General features: G+C 42.7%; 1 protein-coding gene across 3 annotated transcripts in view; it reads left to right on the forward strand.

The window, feature by feature from the left end:
- The first annotated feature begins 6,511 nt into the window (after window positions 1-6,511).
- SNCAIP (synuclein alpha interacting protein) overlaps window positions 6,512-23,064 on the forward strand; it is an 85,518-nt gene continuing 68,965 nt past the window's right edge. For 2 of the 3 annotated variants that reach the window (XM_054054689.1, XM_054054691.1), the window contains exon 1: window positions 6,512-6,707. The gene's annotated coding sequence lies outside the window, so the exon portion shown is untranslated. Of the gene's footprint in view, window positions 6,708-13,004; window positions 13,025-23,064 lie in introns of those variants that run through there. The other variant, XM_054054690.1, reaches the window with a different exon arrangement.

Genomic DNA, 23,064 nt, shown 5'->3' on the forward strand with positions numbered 1-23,064 from the left:
GAGAACTTTCCACTAAGCTACTCAAAGCCTCATCCATCCTGGTCTTGAACACTGGATGGGGCATCCGCAGCTTCTCTGGACGATCTGTTCCAGTGCCTTGCCACCCTCACAGGAAAGAATTTCTTCCTAATAGCTCATCTAAATCTTCCCTCTTTCAGCTAAAATCCGTTACCTCTCATCTTATCACTGCACTCCCTGATAAACAGCCCCTCCTCAGCTTTCATGCAGGCCTCCTTTAAATACCAAAAGGCTGTTACAAGGTCTTCCCAGAGCCTTCTCCTCTCCAGGCTGAACAACCCAACTCTCTCAGCCTGTCCTCATAGCAGAGGTTCTCCAGTCGTCTGATCATCTTTGTGGCCTCCTCTGGACTCACTCTAACAGATTCGTGTCCTTATTGTGCTGAGGACTCCAGAACTGAACACAGGATTCCAGGTGAGGTCTCACAAGAACAGAGTAGAGGGGGAGAATCACCTCCCTTGCCCTGCTGGTCACACTTCTTTTGATGCAGCCCAGGATACCATTGGCTTTCTGGTCTGCAAACACACATTGCTGGCTCATCTTGAGCTTCTTACCCACCAGCACTCCCAAGTTCTTCTCTTCAGGGCTGCATTCAAGCCATTCAGTGCTCAGCCAGTAATTCTGCTTCGGATTTCCCTGACCTAGGCATAAGACCTTGCACTTACTCAGCTGTGTTGAACTTCATGAGGCTAATGCATGCCCACCTGTAACGTCTGTCAAGATCTCTCTGGATGGCATCCCTTCTCCAGTGTGTTGACCATGCCACACAGCTCAGTGTCATCAGCAAATGGTGAGGGTGCACTCAGTGCCACTGTCCATGTGTGTTACAAAGATGTTATACAACACCAGTTCCAATACTTACCACTGCAGAATGCCATTCATCATTGGCCTCCACTAGGACACTGAGCTGTTGATCACAAGTCTTTGAATATGACTATCCAATTAATTCCTTATCCACTGAATGATCCATCTGTCAAATCCATACCTTTTCAATTCTCATGCTAGTTGGCAAGTAAATGGCTGCTTAAGATTGCAGAAAATACCTTCCTGCACAATCCCAGAAACAAAGATGTAAGCATTGAAAGATATTTTTGAACTAATTATGCAAGTTTTCATAATCCTGTCTCTTCTTATGAATGAGGATCCAAACTGTTTTCTTCTCAAGGCAACCGCTTACTTTCTGAAATTTATTGACAGCAGATTGCCCCATTGTAGGCTAATGAATCAGGTTCAGACATTATAAACCCTGAAAACAGTAGAAAAACTGCAGAAAAAAAATCATTTCTATTGCAGTCCCAGGCAGGCAGTCATAGTGTTTCTTCTTATACAGTAATTTCATGAATCTGAGATGGTAGACTTATTTGTCAGAATATCTGTGGTAGTGTTCATCATAATGAAAGTAAAACAATAAATCACTACTTGTAGCAGCCTATGCCATGTTGCTGTTGTTCTGTCTGTCATTATATTTGCTGTATTTTTACATGTGTCCCAGAATGAACACATTTTTCCAAACTGAGTAAAATATTTGATATGTTTTAGGGCAAACAGAAGGTGGGAAAAACTAAGAATTAAGTATTTCAAGAGCTAGATGCAAGGTTTACACGGTCTGTGTCCAATTTATCTTGACTCAGAATGTGAAGGTGAAGATCAGAACAACGCACCTGGCTTGGGCTCGGCCTTTTGACAGGAGTACATAAATTCTGTTGTGCTCTAAAAATGGTAACTATTCTTACTGGTTCTCAAAGCTGAATGGGGTTTATTTTCTTTTTAAAGAGAACATCTAAGTGCCCGCATGACTGCTTTGCTGACTGTGAGTCATCATGGATCATCAAATGACTGAGTTAAAGCTCGCTCTCTGCTATTTTAGGAGATGAACTTACTCTGTAACTGCTAGGTTTTGCTTAATGATACTGTTGGTGATGTTCCTTGCCGGAGATATCACAAGTCAGCAGCCACAGGACACCTCATGGAAGTCCACAGACTGCTTTTATATATGAAGAACTTTAAAACCCCATAGGGTTTTCAGCTGTTTAAGTTACCTGTACAACAGAACACCGATTCTCAGCCTTGCTGTTCTGAAAAATAAGGCAACATATTGTATGTTTCTGGATTCATCTCTTCCAGACTCCTGCTGCTTCCTTTCTATTCCTGCCCACCTCTTCCATGGCAGGACTACTGTGCATTTCCAGGAACATGTATAGAGGCACCAGAACTGGTCTTGCACAGGAAAAGTTCCTACAGTACATATGTCCATAGACTTCGTGCCTTACCTAAATTGTGGTTATGTCTTCACAAGCAGTATTATCAAACAACACTCTCACTTTTATACCTGTCTCAAGGTCATCTCTTAGGGGAGTTTCAAAAGCAACAGAGCGCTTTCTCTTTCACAAGTGCTGCTGGCTCAGAGATCTGCCTTTTCCCACGTGCATCCCACTATACGTTGTTCTGATGCAAATACTAGCCTTGATTTCATCAAGTAGGAATACTGAGGTTCAACAAACCATTAAATGATCCTGGAGAAATGTACTAGTAAAACAATGTGCAACACATTTTCAAACCACTTTACTTCTGGGAATCAGACAGCCAAAGAAAAGTCACTTCTATTTCAGCAAAAGTTTGCATCTGTGTACACAGTAAGAAGAGATCTAGTGATGTGTGGGTTTATTTTAAACAAAAATCAAACATGGTGCCATGTAACTGGCAGTAAGAATGAATCTTGAGATTCTTACAAGAACTCAGGCTGTGTATCATAATTTAGCTTATGTACAGCCATACAACCTAATCAGCACTCCTTATTCAAACAACAGTTCCAGCAATGAGTTCAGAAGTAAATGTATTAACAGGGTTATCAGCTCTAATTGAGATACAATCATACATAACGCATACAAAGACACTTGGCAAGCTTTTATCTTACAAGCTGTATTTGCATATGGATAGTATTTATAGTCTCTAAATTAAAATAAGGGGGGTTTTTTGTTTTGGTTTTCATCAATGCTGTTCATCAAGCAGGCCATACTCCTATATGACATTGTGTTCTGGAGCTGACCTGCATTCCTTCCAAACCATTTAATCACACACAGCTGACCGACATTCCTGTACAAAACCACCTAATCAAATGCACTACAAATACCCCAAATGGTTGCTTAATCACCATATATGTACAAGTGTGAAATGTGCAGTGTCCAAATATGCCCTTTCACAAAAGCGAATGACATAAAAGCAAAAGACATTTCCAAAGTAAACATTCCCCTTCTGCCCTCAATCGGCACAGACGTTTTTATGGTAGTTAAAGATAGTATTGCTGCACACAGTTGGCCTCGCACATGAAGATCAAAATTAAATGTAGTTCATATTCAAGCTTGTTTTCTATACATCTTAAAAATGCTGTCTAAGAAGGTGGCAATATAACAGCCTTCCACTCCTGGGCAAGAATGTTAAATAAGCTGCAAAATATTTGAAATTGCACGATGCTGCAGTGCCTAGACAGATCAGGGAACATATCTCAGGGGACTACATTTCCTTTCATCTCCAAGTTGCCGGGTTCAGGTGAAAAGCTTCTCAAAGTTGTTACTCTCTGATGATTGTGTCCCAGGATTAAACTGAATTAGTTATTTTCCTGTGGACAGTAGCCACACGTTGATTAGCACTTTTACTAGAAATACCTACAGGAGAGACAAGAGACCCACTGATCTGGAGACTGAACTGTTCTCTCCATTTCTAGAGATGGTCGCCCAAAGCGGTGCTACACGCTGACTGATGTGGGCATATTTGCAGTACTGCTAAGTCTGCTCAAATGTGTTCCACGGGCAATAGTTTTCTGAAGTGCTAAATTAGCATAAATTTATTTTAATTTTCTACTTGTATCTTTCGCACTTTTGCAGTGTTTGCTCCCCACAGAAAATGAAATCTAAGAAGTTACGCGTTTGAAATAATGGAAGCATGTAATCATTAAGGCTGGAAGAGGTCTCTAAGATCATTCAGCCCAACCATCAGCCCAATATCACCATACCCACTAAATCATGTTCTGAAATGCAATGTCTACACATTTTTTGAACACCTCCACAGAAGAAGACTCCACGCTTCCCTGGACAGCCTCTTCCAGTGCTTGACCATTTTTTTAGGTGGTCAAGATTTTTCTAAAATTTAATCTAAACCTTCTCTGGTGCAACTTGAGGCCATTTCCTCTTGTCTGATCACTTCTTACTTGGGAGAAGAGACCAGCACCGACTTCATTACAACCTCCTTTCAGGTAGTTGTAGAACGCAATGACTCCCCTCAGCCTCCTCCAGGCTAAACAATCCCAGCTCCTTCAGCTGCTCCTCATAAAACTTGCTGTCCAGACCCTTCACCAGCTTTGTTGCCCTTCTCTGAACATGTTCCAGCCTCTCAATGTCTTTCTTGTAGTGACGGGCCCCAAACTGAACACAAGTATTCAAGGTGCAGCCTCATCAGTGCTGAGTACAGGAGAATGACCACTCCCCTACTCCTGCTGGCCACACCATCTCTGATACAAGCCAGGATGCTGTTGGCCCACTTGGACGCTTGTGCACACTGCTGGCCCATGTTCAGTTGGCAGTTGCCCAGCACACCCTGGTCCTTCTCTGCTGGGCAGACTTCCAGCCACTCTTCCCCAAGCCTGTGGCACTGCATGGGATTGTTCCAACAGAAGTGCAAAACCCAGCTCTTGGCATTACTGAATCTCATATGTTGGCCTCAGCCTGCCCAGGTCCCTCTGAGCACCTTCCTCACTTCGAGTAGACTGACACTCCTACCCAATTTGGTGTTACCTGCAAACTTACTGAGGGTGCACTTGCTCTCTTAATCCAAATGATAGATAAAGACATCTAGATAGATGAAGACATCTAGTAGATAAAGACATGCTCAGGGACATGGCTTAGTGACAGATAGGAATGGTCGGACTCGATGATCTAAGAGGTCTTTTCCAACCTAGTGATTCTATATATTGAATAGAATCAGCCCCAACACTGAGCCCTGGGGAGCACCACTTGTGACCAGCTTCCAATTGGCTCTAACCCCATTTGTCACTATTCTTTGGACGTGACCATCCAGCCAGTTCTTACCAAGCTGTGGGTACCCAATTTTTTCTTGCTCTCAAGCAGATTGACACTCCTGCCCTACATGATGTCATCTGCAAACTGACTGAGGGAACACTGAATCCCCTCACCCAGAATAAAAGCACACAAAAGCCGAGGGAGATGGAAAGGTACATAAAAATATTTATATAAGAGACTAGATGGAAAATGTGTCAATGAATTGTGAGGGGAAAAAGTACTCCCTGTCAATGCTGTGAATGCATAGACAGAACAGGCTAAATCACACAGAAGAAAATCACTCAAAGGTCTACTCTCCTGCTCTTCTCCTGTTGTTACCAGATGCCTGGGTGGCAGGGCTGACCTGTCACTTTCCCTGCCCAGCGCCTACAGCACCAGAGGCACAGCTGGTGGGATTCTGGCTTGGGGTGAAAGTGCCCTTCAGGTTCTGCTGACCCTTGGCAGCATCAGAGAGAACAAGACAGGAAAGACCTGCTCTATGGGAAGGTGTTTCTTGCTGCCAACAGCTCTATGGGGGAAGCAGCAATACCTCTACTCTTCTCCTCCCCTCCCCAAAAAACAACTTCAAAACCAACCTAAAAGCCCCAGATTCACCTAGTTTTTTTTTTTTTTTAAACAGATGGGAGTGGTGTGTCCAGTTGGAGTTCCCAACATAAGAAAGATACAGAGCTGTTGGAACAGGTCCAGAGGAGACCATGAGTATGATCAGGATGCTGAAGCACCTCTGCGATGAGGACAGGCTGAGAGAGTTGGGCATGTTCAAGCTTAAGAAGGGTCTGGGAAGACCTTATAGTAACCTACCAGTACATGAAAGGGGCTGTGGGAAACCTGGGGAGGGGCTCTTTGTCAGAGAGTGCAGTGATAGGATGAGAGTTAACAGCTTTAAGCTGAAAGAGGGAAGATTTAGATGAGACATTAGGAAGAAATTCTTTCCTGCGAGGGTGGCAAGGCACTGGCACTGGTTGTCCAGAGAAGCCATGGATTTCTACAAGGACATGGAGCAATGGGACGAAGAGGAACTGCTTTAGATTGGAAAGGGGAAGATTTACATTAGATATTAGGGAGAAATATTCCACCATGAGAGCAGTGAGGCACTGGCGCAGGTTGCTCAGGGACTTTGTAGCTGCCCCATCTCTGGAGGTGTTCAAGGCCAGGTTGGATAGTTGGAGCATCCTGGTGCGGCGGGAGGTGTCCCTGCCCATGGCAGGGGGGGGTTTGAACTGGACGATCTTTAGAGCCCCTTGCAACCCAAACCACTCTATCGACTCTACGATTGCGTATCGCGTTCGCCACGGCGGCTTCGCACGTGCGCAGACCCCTCGGATGCCTCCCCCCCTTCGCCCCTCGCCCGCCTCGTTGGCTTTGGTGACGCCGGAGCAGGGGCGGGAGGAGGAGGAGGCGGCGGCAGGGCTCCGCCCGCGGGGGGCGCGCCGGCGGGAGCGCGCGCGGGGGGGTGCGCCTGCATCCCTGCCTCCCTTCCCCGTGGAAGGACGGGGGCGAAAGAGGCGGGGTGGAAGCCCTGAAGCCCTGCCCGCACCGGCTCGGGGGGGGGGCGGCACCTGAGTCCTTCCCCCCGCGTCTCCATCAGCCGTGAAACGGCGGCGGCCGAGCGGAGCGGTGAGATGGAGCGGAACGGGTGGGGTGGGGGCTTTGTTGCCGACGATAACGTTGGTTTGGTTTGGGGCGTGGAGGCGGGCGCGGGTCCTCGGTGGGGGATGCGGGAACGGCAGCGCCCGGGCGGGGCGGGGGGGACCCTCGGGGGCTGCTTTCTGTATGAAATCCGGGCTGAGCACGGTGGGTTTTAGCGGGGCTGGGCACAGCCGTGATGTCAGCCGCGTCTGTACCGACCCCCGGCACGGCGGATCGGCTCCTGCCTCCGCGCGGAGCCTCTGGGGGACGCGAAGCCTTCGCACCCTCCGGTCCCACCGGAATCTAGGAGAAAATCAAGGGACTTGCACGGTTGTGACTGTAGGGAAGCCAAGGCGAAGTTGCCTGGTAGGAAAAAAACCTGCCCGGGTTTATGCTTGGGTCAGTCTGAGATCGCGGTTTGGCTTTTTTTTTTTTTTTTTTTTGAAGCACCGGGGACCGAAAGTTTTTTCGTACCCGTTATCAGCTGGCGCTTTAATGCGAGGAAATGCGGTCGGTGTGAGGGAGCGGGAGGATCAGGTCCTGATGGCGCTGGTTGCAAACCGTCTGCTAAGTAGTCTCAGTCTTCATTGTCAGTGTTATCACCTCATGGCACTTTCGGTGGTTGGCTTAAAGCCACAGGTCTTGGAGAGCTGTTAATCAGAGCGCTGGGGCACCTCTGCCCTGAGGACAGGCTGAGAGTTGGGGTTGTTCAGCCTGGAGAAGAGAAGGCTCCCAGGAGACCTTACAGAGACCTTCCAGTACCTGAAAGGGGCTACAAGAAAGCCGGGGAGGGACCTTTTCCGAGGGCATGTAGTGATAGCATGAGGGAAAATGTCTTTATGTTAGAAGTGGGAAGATTTAGATGAGACATTAAGAAAAATTTCTTCACAATGAAGGTGGTGAGGTTCTGGCACAGGTTGCCCAGAGAAGTTGTGCCTGCCCCCTCCTTGAAAGTGTTCAAGGCCAGGTTGGATGGAGCATTGAGCAGCCTGGTCTGGTGGGACGTGTCCCTGCCCATGAGGAGACTTGGGACTGGATGAGCTTTAGAGTACCTTTCAACCCAAACCATTCTGTGATTCTTTGATTCATCAGTGGGAGGCTTTTTGAGAAAGTCTCCCACGCTCCCCAAAAGCATGCTGGTGCCTATGGTTCTATAGAAAATCTTGGAAATGTGGCCTCACTGTACACCTCAGCAATCCAGCCGCAAAAGGTAGCTAAAAAAGTTTTGAAGTAATTATTCTGAAGGAAGTCACGTGATTGCTGGATCCTTTGGTGATATTTGAATGGCTGAAGAAAGGGATGAGGTCATAGCATAGGAAAATCAAAATTACTTTTGTGCAAATAGTTCTGATCCTGCAGCTGAGAATTATCTTGAATGATGTGTACATGTTTAAGCCTTGCACAGTGCGCTATAGCATTCTACCCTTACTGAATTTAATAGGTATATGTACTGCATGTGATCCCAGTGAGCTATAAATAGTATGACCGGTTGCCATATTACCATCCATAAACGTGAGGTTCTTAGCCCCAAAGTCCCCTGCAACTAGCTCGTGGTTTGCCCAGTGAACATGATGAGTACTTCTCTCTTGGTACTGCTAAGCCTGCAAGTATGCCTGATGCCAGGCTGGAGACATATTTTGAAGATTTTGAACCTGAGCTGGAAACCTGGTCTGGAGAGCAGGCTTCAGGGTTTGCTCAGGAGGGAGTTCATACACAGTGAGAAAGGGTTGTGTCATGTCACTAGCACAATTAGAATTTGACCTGCCCAGTTGTCGAGAAAAAATTTGAGTCACCCTTCAATTATAGTTCCAAAATTGTGTTGTAACTTTTCCTTTAGATATTCCTTCAGGTAACCCACTGGCATAGTACCCGTGCCTGGTGCGAGAAGGCTATTTTTGTGAGGTGTGGTATGTTTCATTTCTGCATGTTTTCATGTGTCACAGACTGAATTGTGCATATTGACTATTCCACCTCACCTAGACACTAATGGTATCTTAAACCAGCAGTTCAGTCATCTTTCTTTGTGATTTCTGCTCTGTGTCTTTTATTCAATATGCAGCAGAAAGCACACATGGCTTGTAGCTTGTTGAAAAAGTGAGTAAAATAGAATTTTATCAGAGGAAAGGGCGAGTGAAGAGTTATCTCCAAATCTGAGGAGGCTGTAAGAGACCAGCCTGTTAAAAAAACTCCTTGTTTGAGGGAGTAGTCTGGTGCAGGCTGTGCAAAGTACTTTGAAGTGGCATTTTGGCATAAGAAGACGGTCAATCTTTCCGGTAAGTCCAATAGAAGATAATAAATTGTATTAGACAGAAACTACTCCTTTATATTTTTTTTTCTCTAATGACAGTGATGTTGTAAGTAAGCATGACATGATTTCTTTGGGACCATCTCCTGAAGAGCTGTATGTAAAAGGTGGACTGGTTGGACAAGGTGACTGAGTGGTACCTTTGGAGATGAAAAACCTCCCCTGAGTACTCTGTATAAGGTGATAGGTTGCTTTACATTTATATTTTTTCATGATTGGAAAACTGTAGTCCCCATTATCTAAATAGTTTATAACCTTTTTTTGACAAGGCATCAGCAGAGCTTCAAGAAACTGGGAAGTGCCTCTTACTGCCCCTCTTCTTCCCAATTGTCCAGTCTTGGTGGGAGCCAAAACGTATCCCCATATGAACTCTATATAGGTGCAAGAAATCTTCTTCCCCGATATACCTAAGATGGGATACCACCTGCAATAGTACAGCTTTCCTTCTCTCACGGTCCTTTTCCAGGATGTCTCAGACACCTCTTGTCTCTACACCCACGGCAGCTCTGTTCTGCTTGGACATTTGCCTGATTAGAACCAGGAAGGGGAAATCATGACAGCATTGCTACAGCTGCTCTAGTTTCTGTCGTCTGAAATGGAGGCAAGTGGGTAGTGCTGCCTCTACACTGCAATGAAATGCCAGCAAGAAAGGGAAGCAAACAGCCAGAGGCAGCTCGGTGCAGAGGGATTGACCATCATAGACAGCAGCATGAAAATGATATTGGCAATAGTGCAGGGATGCTGGTAGTTGCAGTTGTGATATAGTTAGGTGTCTTGTTTGCACGGACTGGTGATTGATGGTGCATATCACAAGCACAAAGAGCAGTAGTTCCAGCAGCCTTTATGGCTCACCTGTTTTCTGAGCATTTCAGCTGATGAGATGTGATGTGCAGCAGAGCTTTATTTCCACCCCTGTCTGTCTCTGATTACCTGGATGAAGCTCCAGAAGCAACCCATGAGTCATGAGCATGGTTACAGGTGCAAGAAGTGGAAGAGAAGGGAAAAATTACCATTCCTATTTCAGTTTTATTAGTATAAACCTACATCTATTTCAAGTTACAGTTGAGAGTTAAATGCCAGAAGGAGAACATTCTCATCCTTCCTTCTGCAGCCATGTTAGTTAATGCTAAATAAAATAAAGTTCTTACTTTTCAGACGCAAGTCTTTGTAAGGAATCTGTTTGTCAGTGCTTTACTGTATATTGGTTAGAAAATACAGTGATTTTCTATGGTTGAAATGCATGCATTCATTGTCAAGATGAAAGATATTAAAAAAGTAGAGAAGTATTGGATTTTGGAAGGGCAAACACTTGTTCTTTTCAACTGTTGACAGAATAGAACTATAACTAAACTAAAGGAAATAATGCTCAGACAATTGGCAAGAGGCTTGGAAGAGCTTTGTGTCTATGCTTTTTTTTCTGGCAGATCTGTTTCTCAAAGGAGGCAGGGAAGATAGGCTTACATTGAGCAGGTGCTTAGTAAACACAAGGGATTTTCTCTTTAAATGCAAATGTGGTTGTGTGATAGATTTATATGCATGTTGGAACCATTTGAAACAAGAAAATAGAACATGTGAATCAGATTCCTTATTAAGTTCCCAAGAGAGATATGAACAGAGGAGAAAAGAAAAATTATCAGTCATTGTGGTAGAAATGTCACCTACTGCTTACCTGTCTAAGGTGGAACTGTGATTTTATCTTCTAAGATAAAGCTGCAAATGATTCAGAGGTCTGCAGATCTTAGAGATATCAAGGAGAAATAAAATTCAGCTGTCATAGTCTGGCAGTTGGAGCAATCCTTCATTAGGTATAGTTTCTTGTAAAGTAGCGTTTACAGAAACTTACTTTGTATATGACTGTGGGTGATTTGCACTTGATAAAGAATTGTTGCAGGACTCTTGAAAATGTATTTTTCTGGTTAAAAAGTAGCATTAGGTTTGTAAGGTTTGCTGAAAGCATTTCCTTTTTAGTTCAGTTTCCTCCCTACTTCTCATTCGCAAACTGCTGGCACTATTTTTCTTTGTTTATACTGGAGAAAAAGGCATTGTCTCACTTATCTTTTAAACTCAATACAGTGTATTACATGACCTCGCCTTGTGTATAAATCCCCCCCCCCCTTCCACCTCTGTTTTATTGTTACTGTATCAATGTGGAACTTACCATTTAAAATGAAATTTTAATCAGGAACTTAACACTTCCTTTCAGCCCCTCAGTTCTAGCAAACTTGTTTACATCTGTGAGTAAAAATCAGGCTGTGCTGCATAGCTCTCTCACATGTGAATGGGAGGGGTATACATATGATTATGATTTGAAGCTATACTGCTCTGCTGGCTATTCATCCATGTAGTTCTTTTGCAGGATCTGGACGTATTGACTGTAGTGGACGAGGGAAAGGCTGTGGATGTAGTCTTCTTACACTTCAGTAAAGCCTTTGACACAGTTTCTCACAGCATTCTGCTTAGGAAACTTGTCTGTCTCTGGCCTGGATGGGCACACACTCTCTTGGGTTGAAAACTGGTTGGATGGTCGGGCCCAGAGAGCGGTGCTAAATGGAGTTAACTCCAGCTGGAGGCCAGTCACAAGCGGTGTCCCCAGGGCTTGGTGCTGGGTCCAGCCCTGTTTAGTGTCTTTATCAATGACCTATATGACAGGATCGAATGCACCCTTAGCAAGTTTGTAGACAACACTAAGCTGGGTGGAAGTGTCGATCTGCTAGAGGGTAGGGAGACTCTTCAAAGGGATCTGAACAGTCTGGACCGCTGGGCTGAGACCAATGGCATGAGGCTGAATAAGGCCAAATGCCGGGTCCTGCACTTGGGGCACAACAATCCTATGCAGTGCTACAGACTGGGGGAGGAGTGCCAGCAAAGCTGCCTGGAGAAGGACCTGGGGGTGTTGGTTGACAGCCGACTGAACATGAGCCAGCAGTGTGCCCAGGTGGCCAAGAAGGCCAATGGCGTCTTGTCTTGTATCAGAAACGCTGTGGCCAGCAGGTTCAGGGAGGTGATTCTGCCCCTGTACTCAGCACTGGTGAGACCGTGCCTCGAATCCTGTGCTCAGTTCTGGGCCCCTTGCTGCAAGAAGGATGTTGAGGCTCTGGGGCGTGTCCAGAGAAGAGTAACGAAGCTGGGGAAGGGGCTGGAGAACAAGTCTTATGAGGAGCGGCTGAGGGAACTGGGGTTGTTTAGCCTGGAGAAGAGGAGGCTGAGGGGAGACCTTATTGCTCTCTACGACTACCTGGAAGGAGGTTGTGGAGGGGAGGGTGCTGGCCTCTTCTCCCAAGTGACAGGGGGCAGGACAAGGGGGAATGGCCTCAACCTCCATCAGGGGAAGTTCAGACTAGATACCAGAAAAAAAAGTTTTCGCAGACAGGGTCATCGGGCACTGGCAGAGGCTGCCCAATGAGGTGGTTGAGTCACCATCCCTGGAGGGATTTAAAAGATAGGTAGGCGAGGTGCTCAGGGACATGGTTTAGTGAATGGTTGAACTTGATGATCGAAGAGGTCTTTCCCTAGTGGCTCTACGATTCTGTGATTCTATGACTGGCATTTTTCTTAAGAAATAGGAAATAACATTAACTGTCCAGACTAACAACTTATAATTAATGGCATGTGTGTGCGTGCATGTGCATGTCTTGTGTTCTCTTTCACTATAATACAACTGAAAATGTTCTGCCTTTTGTATGCTATGCTGTCAGTTCCAGTTGAGTCACAGTAGTAAATTTATGAAGAGCTTTTGAATTGGGTCAAGATTTCAAATATTGACATTGTCAGCACGGTAAGAGATTTTTACTGAATATTTGTAAATGCTGTGTCCACAATGTTTTTAAAAACAAAAGCCAACCAACCAAACAAAATAGAGCAAAGTAAAATGGGGAAATACAGAAGCAGAAGAGTGCTAGCAAAGTAAATAAGCTGCAGTCTCACATTCCCTGATCTACACTTCTGCTGTGATCAGTCTAATTATGCTCGTTTCTCCTCTTGCACTTCAGAGAGTCTTAAGGTACGTGTCCAAATTGTGTCATGGATATTGTCATTTTGCAAACTCGTGTGTTGAGCACTGGATAAAGCACAATATTTGTGCATGTTGCTAGGACATGGGTAGAAACCTATCTTGAGTTACAGAATGGAATCACCAGGACATTGAGTTCTACTGACATCATTAATTATTTGCTTTTCATTAACCTGAAACAGATTTTAAATTAGAGGTAAAGGAATTTATGGTAGCTAAATGTAGGCAGCTTTTGTTTGTGTTTAAGTTAATAGGCATCCTTGTGGTAGGAGTGAATGGAGTGAGGCAGTGTACACATGGGTCAAGCAACAGGTTGGAAAAAGGAGGATTCAGTTTTTCACTGTCCTTTTGAATATGATACATTCTACAGCATCCTGATGCGATATTTGCTTAAAACTTTTTCATAGCATACTTTTCAGGAGGCTTAATTTGTTTGTATTCTTCTATATATCTTTTTATTAGTTATTTTCATATTGCATTTTAAATTTTGCGTAGGAAAAGAACTACCTTTTAAAGTCTTCTTATTATAACAGTACTTGCTGTTACAATTCAACAGGTCACATCTTGGAAAAAATGCTGTCGAAACAATTAGTTGCAAGTTAAAAAGAGAACTACATTTGTCATATACTGTTACAGAGCATATGATACAGTGCCAACAATTAATGGTTAGAGGTTTTGCTTTTAGTTCAATGTTTCTGTTAATGTTTGTGTTAGTGTACCGTGTATCTTTGATAAGTGGTAAAGATACTGGGTTTGGTGATAAGTTGACTAATAATTCTAGATTCAGGAAGCCTCTGTTTACAAATAGCTCATTACAGCATTTCTTGGAACAGAATTTTGTGAGAACCAATATCTGAGAGTTTAATATAAGATCATTACTTATTGTTTAGCATTATTAATCTGATACCGATATACATGGCACAAATTTAGCAATTATCTCAGCTACTTGGTAGTGCTTTCAAAAGCATAGATCATATCAGTCTAATGGGTAGGTTTTACAGCAGACCTGGCAACTTTAGTTGGTCTGCTGTGACACTGAATAGAGAGCAACTAAACTCTCACCCACCACTTCCTGTTCTTGAAGGTCGTAGATGTAGCATTATCAGCAAACAGTGTAATGGAATGGAAATTGTATTTTTGCTCTTTACTGTGATGCTCCCTGTGTGGAGGAGTTGACTGTTGCCTCTCTGCACTCCCTAGTAAAGCACTTCATGAATCAGATCTGAGATGAAATGGCTGGAAGAGCACTGACTGATGACATGAGGGTTAGGAGTGATTGAGCGCTGAGATGCCCAGATCCGAGCTGGGGGGAGCATGACTGCGCATATGCTTGGAGCTTCCACAAAGTGAGCACAGGATTTTTATCTCTGTGCCCAGAACTTCATGTGTTTTGCTAGCTCACTCCTACCCATAGTGAATTAGGCTGTATCTAATGCCTGCTGCTGTGATGGAATTCCTTTCAGAACTTTATTTATCTGAGTCAACACTTGCTTGTGTGTCTTTATGCTCTCCTCGTAAGGCATCTAAGCATGCTGAAGAACTGCATTCCTTCTTAACATGTCCTCTGGTTCTGATTTAGCGAAATGCACACAAAATCTCCCTGGAGTGAATCATTCATTATGTTATCGGTTTAAGAACACGCATAAATCCCTTTGGTCACTTGTTGGATGAATGATAGTAAGGCGTCCTTGGGACAATGTAGAATCTGTAGTAGTTTGTAGCAAGCAGAGGGTATAGTGTTGCAGAAGTACAGCAAACTACCTTTTGAGGGGAGGAGATCCTGAATTTGAAGGATATTATCAGCCTCTGGGTTACTGCGTTTCAGTTAAGGTCTGTGCCTGGTAGCAGCAGTTGTAGAAGAAGACATTGTTTGTATTTTGATGTTCTTCTCAAATAACCGGCCTTGCAACAGCAGATAACTTATGTATCTGCCTAGGTAAGGGCATTAGTGCTTTATGAAGAGGAATGAGTGCCATTTACACATAACATGGTTGCCTCCAGGTGCCTCCAGTGTGTTAATGGTGTCTCTTTGTTAGATAGTAAAACTGAGTAAGTCACTCTAACTGAAGAATCAGATTATTGTGGGCTGACTCTGCGAATTCTCACAGGAAGGACCAGCCGGCACATGTTGCTGTGTTCTCCAGCAGTGCAAGGGAAGCAGGTTGTATTACCCCAGATAATACAGTTTAGCAAAATGGACACTTTCTCCAGCGTGTGTTCCTCATCAGGTCCCATGTGCTTTACAGTATCTTCCCAGGATTTGCTTTCTGCAAATGCAGCTTTTAGATTAACATACCTACACTATTTATGGATGTGTCTACATTGCAATCAAGTGGTGTGATTGCAGGACGTGCAGATAGATCTGTGCTGGCTTTGATCTATATGTGATGTGAAGATACGCTAGCCTAGATTTAAGAGAGGGCTGTCCAAGCCTTCTGGACAGGTTGTTAAGCCATGCTGAAGTCTGCCTTCATCTGTCTGCACTGCTATTTTTAACTGTGCTGTCTGGATTAGCACTACCATGGATACTTCTACACGTGCTGACATAAATTCACTACTGCAGGTCCACTTTTTCCCTACAACATTATTGCTGAATGCTCTGCATCTGGGTGTGCATCCGTTATTCTTTCTACTGGGACAGTCTAGTTTTCTTTTCTACTGAGTTTAGTTGTTTGCTTCACATTTAATTCCCCTCTGTAAAGAATTACAGAGATGTAGGAGAGACTTTTTGCAATTTTCCTCTCCAAAAATTTGTTTCATAGTCTCTATTCCAAGTTTGATTGTTAAGCTCAGCCCTAAAGAACCTCCAGATCCAGGCCACACATTTTTGCAAGTGCTGCTATCCAGATGAGAGACCAGGTTGACTTGGCAATGTTAGAAAGTTAGCATTTTAAAATGTTCTTTATGAAAGCATTGAATCTAGAGCACAATTATGTGGAAAAAAAAATGGAAATTATGTGAAAAACATCAGCAATGACGGGTGGTTGTCATATGTAAGATGCTGTCCAACTTCATTAAGAGGATTTGAACGTATTTTTAGGAGAAGTGATGTTTATGGGTTTTGAACATTTCAAGGAAGAGCCCTGTACTGCTTAGAGTTTCTTGTTTTGGTTTGGGTTTTGTTTTTAATGGATGTGGTAAAGGTTAGTTTTGCTTTGTCAGTCAGACTAGTTGTTAAGTTTCTCCACAGTCTTGTCAATGACAGACTCTTAATAAGGCATATGTTGCTGTGATATAAAACATGCTGTAGAGGATTAAGATGAAGGTGAACTTTTCAGCCTGGTGAAATGTTGCAACTTACTTATCTGCCAAGAAAACCTTTTGTTGTATAAATGGTTGAACTGAAATAAACAAAATATTCCTTCATCTTTCCTTCAACAGTTCTTTTAAAAAAGCATTTCTTATGACTGAACTTGACACTCTTCTGAGGAAGAACAGTCTTAGTTCTCTGGGTGGAGCACAAGAATGGAAGCGCGTACCAGCTAAGCCTAGTTCTAGCACCACATGATTTTGAATAAACTATCTAACTTTTTTCACTTATCCACCAAAAAAATGAGAAGAAAATATCTTAAGGAACTGGTGTAGCAGAATTGTCAGTAGGAGCACCTTTTTGTAATACAGAGATTTAAGAGTGCCTGATATTTTTCATTATGAAAAATTGCATCCTTTTCCTGAGCAGCTCCGGCATCTTCATGGTTTGAAGGTGCTAGTGGCTGAGTGTATCTCCCGTGGTGTGCTTAGTCCTCTTCAGTCCACTCAGTGGTCCTGCATAATGCTGGAGGAGCCCATTATGTTCCACAGAACTGTGCTCTACATAAATACCTCATTGTATGGTGGAAGTGGAGAACACAGTGTATCCTTGTGGTGGAAGCTTCCTTAAAAAAAAAGGCCATCACTGGAAATCACATGAATAGTTAAAAGATTTGTGATGGTTACAAAATCAGGTGCTTTTAAATTAAAAAAATAATAGAGCCACTTCATACCATCCTTGCTATTCTCTTTTTGGCAGGTTGCATGGCAGGTGGTCAGAGATGTTTAGCAGATCTCCTTGACTCATTTGCTAATGGAGCTGGAAGGTAGAAATTTGGTAATGAAGTAATATAAGGGACGTAATTACACAGGACATGGAAAAGGTGGAAGTACTGAATGCCTTCTTTGCCTTAGTCATTACTAGCAAGACATACCTTCAAGGGGGGAAGACTGGAGGAAAGAAAATGAAAGAGTGGAAGAGGATCAGGACAGGAAATGTTTCAGCAGCTGAGCATATGTAAATCCATGGGTCCTGATGGAGTGCACCAACCAGTGCTGGGGGAGCTGGCAGGTGTCATTGTGAGTCCAGTCTTAATAGTCTTTGATGAGTCATGGTGACAGGGAGAAGTTCCTGAAGACTGCAAATGTCACCGCCATTTCAAGAGGGGCAGGAAGGAGTACCCAGGGAGCTACAGGCTGGCCAGCCTTACCTCAATCCCTAGGAAGATGCTGGCACAGCTAGTCCTGGAAACCACTTACAGGCACATAAAGGACAAGAAAATTATTAGTGGTAGTCAGCATGGAAGGGAAGTCGTTCTGACCAGCTCATTGAATTTCTATGATGAAATGTCAAGCCTGGTACATGAGGAGAGATCAGTGGGTGGTGTCTGCCTAGGCTTAAATGAGGCTTTTGACATTGCCTCTCTTAAGGTCCTCACAAAGAATCTGTTTACATATAGGCTAGATGAGCGGGCAATGAGGTGGATTGAAAACTGACTGTATGGACATGTGAGAGGGTTGTGACCAGTGGAATAAAGTCTAGCTGGAGACCAGTGACTAGCAGTGTACCCCAGGGGTCAAATCTAGGTCCAGTCCTGATTGACATCATCATTAATGATCTGAGTGATGGTGCAGATTGAGCTCTCAGTAAGTTTGCAGGTGACACAGAACTGGTAGGAGAGGCTTATAAGCAAGAGGGTCGTGCTGTCAACCAGAGGGACGTGGACAGGCTGAAGAAGTGGGCTAACAGTAACCTCAAGGTACTTTACTGAAGTGCGAACCCTGCACCTGGGTAGGTACAGCCCCAGGAACCAATATGTGCTGAAGGCTACCCAGCTGGAGAGCAGCTTGGCAGAAAAGGACCAAACAGTTCAGGTGGGTACCAGATTGAACATGGACTAGCAGTGTGCCCTTTTGGCAAAGGTGGTGAATGGTATCCTGGGCTGCATTGACAAAGTATGTCCAACAATTCAAGGGAGGCGATCCTTCCCCTCGATTCAATGTTGATGAAGCCACATCTGAAGTACTCTGTCCAGTGCTGGGCTCTCCAGTACAAGAGACTCCGGGACATGTTGGAGAGAGTCCATCAGAGAGCCACAAAAATGACTAAGACATTGGAGTGTTTCAAATGAGAAAATGGTGAGAGATCTGGGGCTGTTCAGCTTGTAGAAGGAAGGCTCAAGGGACGATCTTGTCTTTATATATAAAGACCTGCAGGGAGAGTTCAAGAGGATGGAGTTCCAGTGGTGTCCAGGGATAGGAAGATGACATGAACAGGAAATTCCTTCTGAACATGAGGAAGCCCTTTTTCACTGTGTGACCAAGCTGCCACAGGTTGCCCAGAGAGGTTGTTGAGTCTTCATCTTTGGAGATATTCAGAAGCTGCCTAGACGCAGTCCTGGGCAACTGGGTCTAGCTTATGCTGCTTGAGCATTAGGAGTGGACTAGATGACATCTAGAGATCCTTTCCAACCTGAGTTGTTCTGTCATTTTGCAAAACACTGAAAAGGAGACTTTGTTGTAATTGATATGGACAAGGCAACACTGACTAGCCTGTGTCTCTGCCTTTGTGATGGTGGCCTTGTGTGGTGCTAAACATGAAACCCAAATCATTATATAGCAAGTAGCCATGCAAGCTGTGTGCTTACCCATTTAGGTTGTTTACAGGATCCTTTTGGCATCTGATATTTAGAAGAAATAACCTGCAGTGAGAGCTGTCTCCCAGTTCTGACAATGATCAATACAGTCTAGAAATATGGACAGATATGCTTGTACTCCCATGTGCTGTTTCTGATCCTAGCCTTTCTGTGGATTTTCTTGTGGCTTTCCATAGGTTCTTTTATCTCTGTTTCCAGTTTCTAGGTGAGGATAATAATCTTTCTTGATTTGTAATGGAGGTGGTGAATGAAATAATGAATGATTGTGAAACACTTGGGCAATACTAATGAATGTATTTGAAAATGAAATAAAGATATAAATGATCTTCTATTCACTATGGAGTTAAGACAGGCTAAAATAAGTAAGGTTTAGACTACCTAAATGCAGGATGGGGAAAACAAGAAATGGAAATAGACACCTGATATTTCTGAGTAGTTTTCATTGTGCTCTGCATGAGGTAGATAACATTTTGTAAAACATTGAAATGCGATCCTTCAGTTAGACTCTGGGTCAAAATCAGTATAAGCAAATGAATGTCCCCATGCATAAATATTGTAGCTTTATAGGTTTGTATGTAGTTTGTATGTAGTGTATGTAGTGAGTATGTATGTGCTTGAATTTTTGTAAGGAGTTTCAGCAATCTCTGAGAGAAGACAGTTACAAAATTGTGCCTTAGAATAGTATTACTGCTTCTGTAGCTGGCATTTATGCATTCCACACTTTTGCTAGAGCACTAATGTCTATCCAACTAAGTGCTTGTATTGGGTCTTATTTCCTGCCCATGTTATTTAAAACAAATAGTATTTGATAGCAGTATTCTATGTAGGATAGTACTGTATACCTGCAGAAATGCATTTGCAGTCAATTGCTGGTTTATGAAATGAAAAAATAATGACAGTTTCAGAAAACTACATTCTGACCTCAGGGGCGTAGATGTCTTTCCAGAATTATTTAGCTGTTCTTCACTGAATTTTCCAGTTTCCACTGAACTTCAAGTTTTGTTTGACAGTGCTTAGATTTACAGTAGTTTACACCATTTAACTTATAAGAATTTTGCAAACAACATTTCTAGGGGAAAAGGTATCGAAAATTGTGATGTTTTTGTCCTTTCTTCATTTTAGTTTTATCAAAATAAAGTATTTGTGTAGGTGTTAGTGGTTAAGTGCAATTGCTAATTTTAAGAAAAATTAATGTTTGCAGTAAAATTGTTAAATGTATTTTTTTGCTTTAAAAGTAAATACCTGTAATATATGTGTACAATCAAATTGGATGATTCCTCAAGTAGCATCAAATGCAAGTGGGCTGGTCTCACAAGGAGAGTGAGTTCTTGTGAGTGAGTTTTTGAGTTCAAAGCTTGTTTTTTTGGCCCAGGGCTACAATATATGCAGATATGTTGTCTGTGTGGCTTGCCCTGTCTAAGTTTGAGGCACGTACCAAATGGAAGGGTAATGCTTGTTACCCACTGGTGTCACATTACCTGACCGTGAATAACACCCATTTTGCATCAATGGGAAGTTTCACTTTGAAATTTGGAGTATTGCAGTTGTTAAGAGTTTAGCCACTGAGCATCTTAGTGTCCCATCACCGTGATGGGACAGTAGAGCTGATTGTCCAGATGTTAAAAAGAGTAAAAAAAGAGTATAAGTGGAGGACAGAATAGGAAAGAGGGATGGCCTGTTTGCAGAGAAAACAAGCCTTCCACATCTGAGCAGTGTAGACTTCACACAAATGGTGGATACACTTGACTTACTGTGACCCATGCAAGGAGTGTTACTTACATAGGAATTTTTGCTTGAATTTATAATAAAAGCCTACATGAAGCAAAAAAACAAAAAAATCATCATGGGACTAAATGCAGGATATATATTTTGGTATTTTGGCAGACAAATGTAAATGAGGCAAGTTCTAAATTTCTAACTTCAAATACAGCATTTGAATGTTAGAGACTTAAGAGAGTACTGTTTGGCATTGGTGCCTTCCCAGGATATTTCTAAAAGTAATTGAACAGACCACTGTAGAACTACAAGGTGTTGAAATTCTAATGGATTATTATTGTATTTGGGTTGAGGAATTTAAATGAGAAAATGAAAGATGTAGAGAACTGTTTGAAAAATGCCTTTTTCTCATCCTAAAAGTAATAATGAAAAAAACCCAAAACCCAGACCTCAACATGACCTAACAGATTATTTCAGCATTTGAAATATATTGAGCAAAGATATCTCAGATTACTTGGTTTATTGAAACAACAGTTATAAATTAAATGCGGTCTTCAATGAAAAAAAGGAGCACAGGAAAATTTATGGGGATGGCGTACTGATTAAATTAATTCCACATTTTTCTGTTATCAGTGTCACTGCAGAAGATAAAGTGAAAAAGGGTGCTGCATGACATTAAGGAGACAAACCAAAACCAGGATTTGTGCACTGTGTTGCAGAACTGCAATGAGAGGTCCTATGGTTTAATTGAAATGATTGTGCAGAGGGGAGAAGCTTTTGAAGGCAGCCCCAGTGCTGCTGCCCCCACTGCTGCTGCCGTTGATTCAGCAGAAAAAGGAGACTTCAGTTTCTGATTTTAAATGAGAGGGCAGTGAGTCACATCTGCTTTATTAAAGAGGTTGACACAGAACTCCCCACCCCCAAACCAACGCATAGTTTGGAAAGGCTGAACTCTGCTATGCTTGACTTCATCCTAACGTAAGTGCTGGAGCCCGCATTAGCAGTCGTGGTTGCCATAAGCCCTTTGCTGCTCTGTCTTAATTTGGGGCCAAATATCTGGTTCCTTGTGGATGCCATTACTAGAGTGTGTTATTTTTGGACATTTACACAAGAACTAGGCCACCAAAAGAAGGCATCTTTTTCATTTCTGTAGTTCATGAACTTGCAACAGCCCTGCAGATGTTGAATATTCATTACTTTTGCCAAAAGACTTTAGAAATTGTGAACACTTTTATGGTAGAGTACTTTGCAAATTATACCTGGAGAAAACTGTTGTTAAAGCAAAATATCATACATATTTGTATGTATGAATTTCTTCTCAAGTTGATTTGGAATCACATGTAACCATTAATTTCCTGAACGTCATGTTTAATTTGCCTAGAAGTGCACGTTTCTGAAGTCTTGCTTGAAGAAATACAAGAATTCCGTACACTTACATGCACTTTCTTATGTGGTGTGTCTTAACTTTGGTAAAGTTTTACGTTACTATGGAGTGGTTTTAAGTGATGCATGGGCTTTATACTTTCAGCCACCATCTAGGATGTAATGGTTGAATCTCCATTTTTTTATGTGTTTTCCATATAGAACGAGTTGTGGTTGTTGTCTTGACTGATGGCTTATGGTACATTAGGAGGCTTGATAGGGAATGTGGAAATGTAAAGCAAGGCATCTTTAGTATTCAAATAGTTAATTCCTTCTTATTTGGCAACGTTAGCGAATAGCTGCACGAGGCTTTACTCTTTCTTTGCTTACATTTGCAGTGCACTGATTGTGTCAGATAATTTAGGAGTCCTGTTAGCAGATCTCCCAATTGTCATTTAGTAGTTGCCTTATGAATTAAAGAAGGAGTAAGTGAAGCGCTGGCTTTAATGTGGAGTGCACTGTATTTCAATCAGTAGTAGTCTTTGAAATAATAAAGTGGACTTCAAATAATCTTGACATGAAATAGTATGGCATTTTAAGTCTCTCTTTGTGTTCCAAGCCACCATGACTTGATCCACAGAAGTCTTTGGTGCAGTCTCAAATCTAAGTTTAATGGAGGATTTACAGAAATGTTGAACAGCACTAGTACTTGTACATGATTTATGCAGTTATATATATATATATTACCGTTCTGTGTTATAAATTATTTGGTGTTTTAGTATTAAAAACAGATGACAACCTATAGCTTTAGCATTATGTATGCATAGAAGATGGATATACACCCATACATACTCTCTGTATTTGTGATTGTTGAATCTCTTTACTCTATTAAAGTGTATCATCCATTTCTGCCACCAATCATGAGTCAGTGCAAAATAATGGGCCCAATCATTTGAAAAATGCTCATTCACAATTTGCTTGTATTCATCTTGAAGTTCAGACTGCAGATGTGTAACCGTTCACTTTACTGTTCTTAGTGATGCATGT

This window comes from Cuculus canorus, chromosome Z, assembly GCF_017976375.1.
Source record: "Cuculus canorus isolate bCucCan1 chromosome Z, bCucCan1.pri, whole genome shotgun sequence".
Classification (NCBI taxonomy): domain Eukaryota; kingdom Metazoa; phylum Chordata; class Aves; order Cuculiformes; family Cuculidae; genus Cuculus; species Cuculus canorus.